The 9,335-nt window shown below is 38.1% G+C and overlaps 1 pseudogene; it reads left to right on the top strand.

Annotated features, from left to right (window-relative positions):
- Nucleotides 1-1,784: 1,784 nt before the first annotated feature.
- The window catches only part of LOC140847953 (prefoldin subunit 4 pseudogene), a 76,292-nt pseudogene continuing 68,741 nt past the window's right edge, over nt 1,785-9,335 (top strand).

Raw genomic sequence — 9,335 nt, 5'->3', positions numbered from 1 at the left:
TTGTCACTTAGTTTTCTTGTAACAATTGTCCAGAAGTTTGTGGTTTTGCTATCTAGTGGCTTGAGAATCCCAGAAGATCCCCACATTATGATGCTTCCATGGTTACCAGCAGTCCAGAATTCTCTACTGGCTTATCTTTTGATATAAGTACCTCATTACTATTGCAGGGGACCAGACTCTTCCTTGCTCTCAGTCCATGTGCTTCTGAAGGTGCTGCCTCCATCCCCATGCTCCAGGGCTAACTATGTATGTCAAGCCTGGCCAATAAAAAAATAAAAATCACATAATAGTGATCCATTCAGTGAAAAGCAGGTGATCCCAAAAGGCCTGGGACTTTTGAACTATTGAAAATAATGTATATTCTATATTTTTTATTAAGGTATTATTGAGGTACACTATTATGAAGGTTTTACATGAAAAAACAATGTGATTACTACATTTACCCAAATTATCAAGTCCTCACCCATACCCCATTGCAGTCACTGTCCATTAGTGTAGTAGGATGCCACAGATCCACTGTTTGCCTTCTCTGTGCTACACTGTCTTCCCTGTGAACACTCACACCGTGTGTGCTAAACATAAAATCCCTCAATCCCCTTCTCCCTCCCTCTCCACCCACCCTCCCACACCCCTCCCCTTTGAGAACCACTAGTCCCTTCTTGGAGTCTTTGAGTCTGCTGCTGTTGGTTCCTTCAGTTTTGCTTCATTGCTATACACCACAAATGAGGGAAATCATTTGGTACTTGTCCTTCTCCACCTGGCTTATTTCACTGAGCATAATGTCTTCCAGCTCCATCCATGTTGTTGCAAATGGTAGGATTTGTTTCTTTCTTAAGGCTGCATAGTATTCCATTGTGTATATGTACCACATCTTTTTATCCATTCATCTATTGATGGACACTTAGGTTGCTTCCATTTCTTGGCTATTGTAAATAGTGCTGCAATAAACATAGGGATGTATATGTCTTTTTGAATCTGAGAAGTTGTATTCTTAGGGTAAATTCCAAGGAATGGGATACCCATGTCAAATGGTATTTCTATTTTTTGTTTTTGGAGGAACTTCCATATTGCTTTCCACAATGGTTGAACTAGCTTGCATTCCCACCAGCAGTGTAGGAGGGTTCCCCTTTCTCCACATCCTTGACAGCACTTGTTGTTCTTAGTCTTTTCAATGCTAGCCATCCTTACTGGTGTGAAGTGATGGTTTTAATTTGCATTCCCTGATGATTAGTGATGTGGAGCATCTTTTCATGTGTCTGTTGGCCGTCTGAATTTCTTCTTTGGAGAATTGTCTCTTCATATCCTCTGCCCGTTTTTTAATCAGGTTATTTGCTTTTTGGGTATCGAGCATGCAAGTTCTCTATACATTTTGGATGTTAACCCCTTGTCAGATATGTCATTTACAAATATATTCTCCCATACTGTAGGATGCCTTTCTGTTCTGTCAATGGTGTTCTTTGCTGTACAGAAAGTTTTAGTTTGACATAGTCCCGTTTGTTCATTTTTGCTTTTGTTTCCCTTTCTCAAGGAGATGAGTTCAGGAAGAAGTTGCTCATGTTTATATTCAGGAGATTTTTTCATATGTTGTCTTCTAAGAGTTTTATGGTTTCATTACTTACATTCAGGTCTTTGATCCATTTCTAGTTTACTTTTCTGTATTGGGTTAAACAATAATCCAGTTTCATTCTCTTGCATGTAGCTGTCCAGTTTTGCCAGCACCAGCTGTTGAAGAGGCTGTCATTTCCCTGTTGCATGTCATGGCTCCTTTATCGGACCATATATGCTTGGGTTTATATCTGGGCCCTCTAGTCTGTTCCATTGGTCTATCGTTCTGTTCTTGTGTCAGTACCAAATTGTCTTGATTACTGTGGCTTTGTAGTAGTGCTTGAAGTTGGGGAATATAATCTCCACAACTTTATTCTTCCTTCTCAAGATTGCTTTGGCTATTCAGGTGCTTTTTTGGTTCCATATGAATTTTAGAACGATTTGCTATAGTTCAATGAAGAATGCTGTAGGTATTTTGATAGGGATTGCATTGAATCTGTAGATTGCTTTAGGCAGGATTGTCATTTTGACAGTATTAATTCTTCCTATCCATGGGCATGAGATGTGTTTCCATTTATTGTTATCTTCTTTAGTTTCTCTCATGAGTGTCTTGTCATTTTCAGAGTATAGGTCTTTCACTTCCTTAGTTAGGTTTATTCCTGGGTATTTTATTCTTTTTGATGCAATTGTGAATTAAATTGTTTTCCTGATCTCACTTTCTGCTAGTTCATCATTAGTGTATAGGTATGCAGCAGATTTCTGTGTATTAATTTTGTATCCTCTAACTTTGCTGAATTCAGATATTAGATCTAGTAGTTTTGGGTGGATTCTTTATGGTTTTTATGTACAATATCATGTCATCTGCAAACAGGGACAGTTTGACTTCTTCCTTGCCAATCTGGATGCCTTTTATTTCTTTGTGTTGTCTGATGGCTGTGGCTAGGACCTCTATTACTATGTTAAATAGAAGTGGGGAGAGTGGGCATCTTTGTCTTGTTCCAGATCTTAAAGGAAAAGCTTTCAGCTTCTTGCAGTTAATTATGATGTTGGCTGTGGGTTTGTCATATATGACCTTTATTATGTTGAGGTACTTGGCCTCTATACCTGTTTTGTTGAGAGATTTTATCATGAATGTATGTTGAATTTTGTCAAATGCTTTTTCAGCATCTATGGAGATGATCATGTGGTTTTTGTCCTTTTTGTTGATGTGATGGATGATGTTGATGGATTTTCGAATGTTGTACCATGCTTACATCCCTGGAATAAGTCCTACTTGATTATGATGGATGATCTTTTTGATGTATTTTTGAATTCAGTTTGCTAATATTTTGCATCTATGTTCATCAGGGATACTGGTCTGTAATTTTCTTTCTTGTGTTGTCTTTGCCTGGTTTTGGTATTAGAGTGATGCTGGCCTCATAGAATGAGTTTGGGAGTTTTTCCCTCTTCTACTTTTTTGGAAAACTTAAGGAGGATGGCTATTAGATCTTCACTAGATGTTTGCTCAAATTCAGTGGTGAAGCTATATGGTCCCGGGATTTTGTTCTTAGGTAGTTTTTTGATTACCAATTCAATTTCATTGCTGGTAATTGGTCTGTTCAGATTTTCTGTTTCTTTCTGAGTCTTGGAAGGTTGTATTTTTATGGAAAGTTGTCCATTTCTTCTAGGTTATCCAGTTTGTCCCCGTATAATTTTTCATAGTATTCTCTCATAATTCTTTGTATTTCTGTCATGTCCATAGTGATTTTTCCTTTCTCATTTCTGATTCTATTTATGTGTGTAGACTCTCTTTTTTTTCTTGATACGTCTGGCTAGGGGTTTATCTATTTTGTCTGTTTCTTTGAAGACCCAACTCTTGCTTTCAATGATTCTTTCTATTTTTTTATTCTTCTCAATTTTTTTTATTTCTGCTCTAATCTTTATTATGTCCCTCTTTCTACTGACTTTGGGCCTCATTTGTTCTTCTTTTTCTAGTTTCATTAACTGTGAGTTTAGACTGTTCATATAGGATTGTTCTTCTTTCCTGATGTAGGCCTGTATTGCAATATACTTTTCTCTTAGAACGGCCTTTGCTGCATCCCACAGGCTTTGTGATGTTGAATTATTGTTGTCATTTGTCTCCATATATTGTTTGATCCCTCTTTTTATTTGATCATTGATCCATTGGTTATTTAGGAGCATGTTGTGAAGCCTCCATGTGTTTGTGGGATTTTTCATTTTCTTCACATAATTTATTTCTAGTTTCATACCTTTGTGGTCTGAGAAACTGCTTGGTACAATTTCAATATTTTTGAATTTACTGAGGCTCTTTTTCTGGCCTAGTATATGATCTATTCTTGAAAATGTTCCATGTGCACTTGAGAAGAATGTGTATTCTATTCCTTTTGGGTGTACAGTTCTGTAGATGTCTGTTAGGTCCATCTGTGCTAATGTGTTGTTCAGTGCCTCTGTTTCCTTACTTATTTTCTGTCTGGCTCATCTGTCCTTTGGAGTGAGTGAAGTGTTGAAGTCTCCTAGAATGAATGCATTGCATTCTATTTCCCCTTATAATTCTGTTAGTATTTGTTTCACATACATAGGTACTCTTGTGTTGGATGCATAGGTACATATAACGGTTACATCTTCTTGTTGGATTTACAGATTTTTCCTTTTGTAATGTCCTTCTTTGTCTCCTGAGACTTTGTTTTGAAATCTATTTTGTCTGGGACAGGTACTGCAACTCCTGCTTTTTTCTCCCTATTAGTTGCATGAAATATATTTTTCCATCCCTTCACTTTTCTTCTGTTTTTGTCTTTCGGTTTAAAGTGAGTCTCTTGTAGGCAGCATATAAATGGGTCTTGTCCATTCAGTAACTCTATGTCTTTTGATCGGTGCCTTGAGACCATTTATATTTAGGGTGATTATTGATAGGTATATACTTATTGCCATTGCAGGCTTTAGATCGTGGTTACCAAAGGTTCAAGGTTGACTTCCTTACTGTCTAAGAGTCTATCTTAACTCAGTTAGTATGCTATTACAAACACCATTTAAAGGTTCTTTTTTTCTCCTCCTTTTTCTTCCTTTTCCATTGTTTATATATTAGATATCATATTCTATACTCTTTGTCTATCCCTTGATTGACTTTGGGGATAGTTGATTTAATTTTATATTTGCTTAGTAATTAACTGTTCTACTTTCTTTACTCTGGTTTTATTTCCTGTGGTGACAGCTATTAAACCTTAGGAACAAGTCCATCTATAGCAGTCCCTCCAAAATACACTGTAGAGATGATTTGTGAGAGGTAAATTCTCTCAGCTTTTGCTGATCTGGAATTTATTTAATCCCTCCTTCAAATTTAAATGATAATCTTGCTGGATAAATTAACCTTGGTTCCAGGTCCTCTGCTTCATTGCATTAAATACATCATGCCACTCCCTTCTGGCCTGTAAGGTTTCTGCTGAGAAGTCTGATGATACCCTGATGGGCTTTCCTTTGTATATGATCTTATTTCTCTCTCTGGATGCTTTTTATAGTCTGTCCTTATCTTTTATCTTTGCCATTATAATTACTGTATGTCTTCTTGTTGTCTTCCTTGGTTTCCTTGTGTTGGGAGATCTGTGCATCTCCATGGCCTGAGATACTGTCTTCTTCCTCAGATTTGGGAAGTTTTCAGCAATTACGTCCCCAAAGACACTTTCTATCCTTTTTTCTCTCTCTTCTACTGCTGGTAGAAGAGAAGGAACCCCTATAATGCAAATATTGTTCCATTTGGATTGGTTACACAGTTCTTTCAATATTCTTTCATTCTTTGAGGTCTTTTTTCTCTCTCTCTGCCTCAGCTTCTTTGTATCCTCTTCTCTATTTTACATTTCATTTATCATCTCTTCCACCACATCTAATCTGCCTTTAAAACCTTCCAATGTATGTTTCATTTCTCATACCGTGTTCCATAATGAGTGGATCTTGGACCAGAATTATTTCCTGAGTTCTTGAATATTTTTCTGAACCTCCATGAGCATGTTAATTATTTTTATTTTGAAATCTCTTTCGGGGAGATTCATGAGGTCTATTTCATTTGAATCTTTCTCTGGTGTTTTATTCATAATTTTGCTTTGAACCAGCTTCCTTTGACATTTCATATTTGTATGTGGCACCCTCTAGTGCCCAGAGGTCTACTGTCTGGAGCTGCTCAGCCCCTGAAGCAATGTCAGGGTTTGCAGGGGAGTGGTGTTGGTGCCTGTGGGGAGGAAAGAGCTGTTTCCTGCTTCCCAGCTGCTATGCCTGTCTCCACTGCTAGAACCAGTAGGCAGCGCACAAGTATAAGCCTGTATGTTTTGCATTTGTAGCTGCTGTAGATGGGGCTTCCCTCTGGCTGGCCTAACAGCAGGGTAGGATTTGCTGGTTTGTGAGCCAGGTGGGGCTGGCCAGGAGAAAGGCCCAGTAGGCTGCATATCATGGAGGGGAGCCTTGAAGCTGTGTAGCCAGCCAGGCTGCTGGAGAACCTGAAGATCGTGAAAGTTCCCAACCTGCTGGGCAAAGTGCACCTAGACAATTTTCTTTACTTGTCCTTTCTCCTGAGCAGTAAGCTCTGTGTAATCCTTGCCCCTTTAGTAGCCCTCTTGCTGTTAGGAAAGTCTCTCAGACTGCCTGCCTTTCTTTTGTCCCAGAGCAGCTGGATATGGATCCCTGCTTTCCACAAGGAGCAAAATTCTCAGTCTCTCCAGGTATTCTGCCTCTCTTAGTTTTTCAAACCCCTAATCATGAGAGCACTATGAAAACACCATGAAATATAGGTCTGTACTCCCAGAGCAGATCACCAGAGTTAGGTGTTCAGCACTCCCATGCCTCCACTCCCTCCCCGCTCCGTTTCTCTTCCTCCCCTCAGTGGGCTAGTTTGGGGGAAGGGCTTGGGTGCCAGTGGGCCATGGCTTTGGTACCTTACCCTGTTCTGTGAGGTTTATTCTTTTCTCTAGGTGTATGCAGTCTGGCGCAGCCCTCTTTCCTATTGCTTTTTCAGGATTAGTTGTAGTAATTATATTTTCGTATTGTATGTGGTTTTAGGAGGAAGCCTCTGTCTCACCTCTCACACCACCATCTTTCACATATATTCTATTTTTGATAAAATTTTAATTAATTGGTAAACATGTAAAGCCCAAGAATGATGTCAACTCAGAGTAGTGCTAAACCAAGAAACAAAGTGACCAAGTCCTGGCAACATCTTTGGGACCTCTTGATCAGCCTGTGCCTAAAGAAATTATATGTCCTAGATTTTTTAGTTATCACAGCTGTTATATATCCTCTAGAAGAAAATTCAAGTGTAAAAGATCATATATAAAACATAGTAAGTACAAGTCCTTGGAGCAGTAGAATTGAGTTGAGTTACAAAAAACTCACAGAATTTGGTTAAAGGAGATCACAGTGAGCTGTGCTCTTCTGAGGCTCAGTGAGATAATAAATTGTCAACACAGTGTTCCAGACCTAGGGTTTCTATCCCAGCACAAAGGCCCAAAGCTTATTCAGTTTGACCTTTAAATACTGGTAAGGGATTTCCTCACTCCCATTCTCCTACTGGTGCTAGGCACTCCTCTATGGGTTTATGAGTGTTCTGGGATATTGAGTCTGAAAATGTTCTAGGGACCATCTAAAGTCATCCCTTCTGCTGGTCAGTCAATAGGCAAATCCATTCCCATACCTAAAGAATACATTTACTGTGGTTCTTAGCTGAGTCTATTCATCTGCTTTTTAATGAGTCAAGGCATTTCATCCTCAGATTGCCAGGACCCCATCTAATCATTAAAAAACTTGCTTTTCTCTGATTGCCTCACTGTACTCTCCATTTATCACATGAGCTCTCTTCCCCACCAAAACACTCTATTTTCATTTGCTTTCATGAAGGCTTTGATGCTCCATTAAACTCAGAGTTAGAATTAGTATAAAACAAAAAACTGGTTTCATTTCTTTGAATTCAAGAAAAGCTCAAATTTCAAACACTTTTAGGAACTTTGGGGAAATGAATACATTCTGTCTTTCTAATGCAGTACAGAAAAGAAAGATGAGCAAAACATTTGTTTCTGTAATAAAGCATGTTGAATGATCCTACCCTGTCACATATGTGAAATTGCTACAAAACTGAAAAGTGATCCAGAAATGTGAAGGAATAAGATCTCCTCAAGAATTGGTGAATATTACTCAAGTACTGTAATTTAGTGATATTTTTTCATCCACATGAATCACAGGAATTATGTTAAGTAAGTAACAGGCACATACAGCTTGTGATTAATTAGAGGAGACCTTTATAATAATGTATAATTCTCATACTGTTTAAAAAATATACAATGTAGAACAATACTCAGTGGTACCCCAAAATTTCATATGTATTAACTCTTTATCAATGTATTTAGAAACTAACTCATTAAGACAATGTTCCAAATAACACTAGACAATTTCATTGCATTTTTTTTTTTGAATGGGAATGAGCGGCTATCTTTGAAAGGAAAAATTTCAACTGAAAAGATATTGAAAACAAAACATCCATTTTTTCACTGCAGATGTTAAAAATGGAATAATCAAATATAAAATCAAATAAATATTCATAAGCCACTATTCATCTCCCTCACTTGATAGGAAACTGATATGTCTCTATGGTAACAGTGCAACTGACATCCGAGAATGAGTGCTTTTGTATGTATGGCTTTTCATGAGCATATAATTTCAGAAGCATATGATTAGGAATAAGAAAAAACTACAAAGAGCTGCCTATAGGATCAATTGAGGTAAAGGAAAACAGTGGAACAGAGGAAAAATCTAAGAGGAATGATGAAGAAAAAACTGGGAGGTAGCCAAGAAAACAAGTATTTAAACTAAAAGAAAAGAGTACTTCATCCAAGGATAGGAGTTGGAATTCCATTATGAAAAATGAGGCTTCTATTTCCAGTCTGTGAGGTAAAGCAGCAAGGTACAAGAATTATGACTGAATCACTCAAGAGCACAGAGCTAACAGCAGAGGTTCAAGTCTGTCCGGTGATATTAGAAAAGAATTTCATTGTGTTGCTGATTTGGGTCAGGAGTGGAGAAGCAAAGGGTGAAGCAATCAGATTGGACAGGTTATTTGGGCCATCTAGATTCCACGTAGTAGGAAACGCAAAGAGGCATTTTACATACTTCTGAGGTAGTGTTGGGAAAATGGGGGTGTGGCAGGCTTTGGGATCTCCCCATCTTGCCTTGGAGTGTCCGGGAGATGTCATGCGGCAAGGACTCTAACACGGAGAGGACAGCGCAGCTCTTACAGAAGAGCAGGATGAGACTCCAGTTTGGCACCCATCTTCCCAGCCAATGCCTTCAGATTCAAGAACTGCCCAGGTCCTTTCATTTGGAGAATCTTCCACTGGAGAGAGAAGGAATTCAAGGAGATCCACATTTTCTGAAGACTCATGTCCCTGCTGATCTTTTTTTTTTTACTGTTGATGATCCTAAAACAATTTGTTAGGAGGTCTTGTTGTAGAGATGCTGTTTCCAACATTAATGCCTTATTTTCTTTCCGTCACATCACTAGCAAAGTGAAGAACATTGCCCCAAGGTATGTCAGTGTTGCAAAACCTTTATAGTTTTATATTTTTCTTCCTTCTTATAAATAACAGACAAATATTATATGAGAGTGATTTCCTGAATGATACAACAGTCTTTTATTAGGCAAATTTAGATTTCTATCTAATTGTTATTCTGTATTACTTAAAATACTGTTGGAAAGTTTGTAACAAATTACTATTCAGAAATGTGTTTGCCCCTAATCCTTCTCTTTTTACTTCAGCATC

The sequence above is a fragment of the Manis javanica genome, chromosome 2 (genome assembly GCF_040802235.1).
Source record: "Manis javanica isolate MJ-LG chromosome 2, MJ_LKY, whole genome shotgun sequence".
In the NCBI taxonomy this organism is placed as follows: Eukaryota; Metazoa; Chordata; class Mammalia; order Pholidota; family Manidae; genus Manis; species Manis javanica.
Note: the sequence above shows the minus strand (reverse complement) of the source record. Positions and strands in the feature narration are given on the sequence as shown.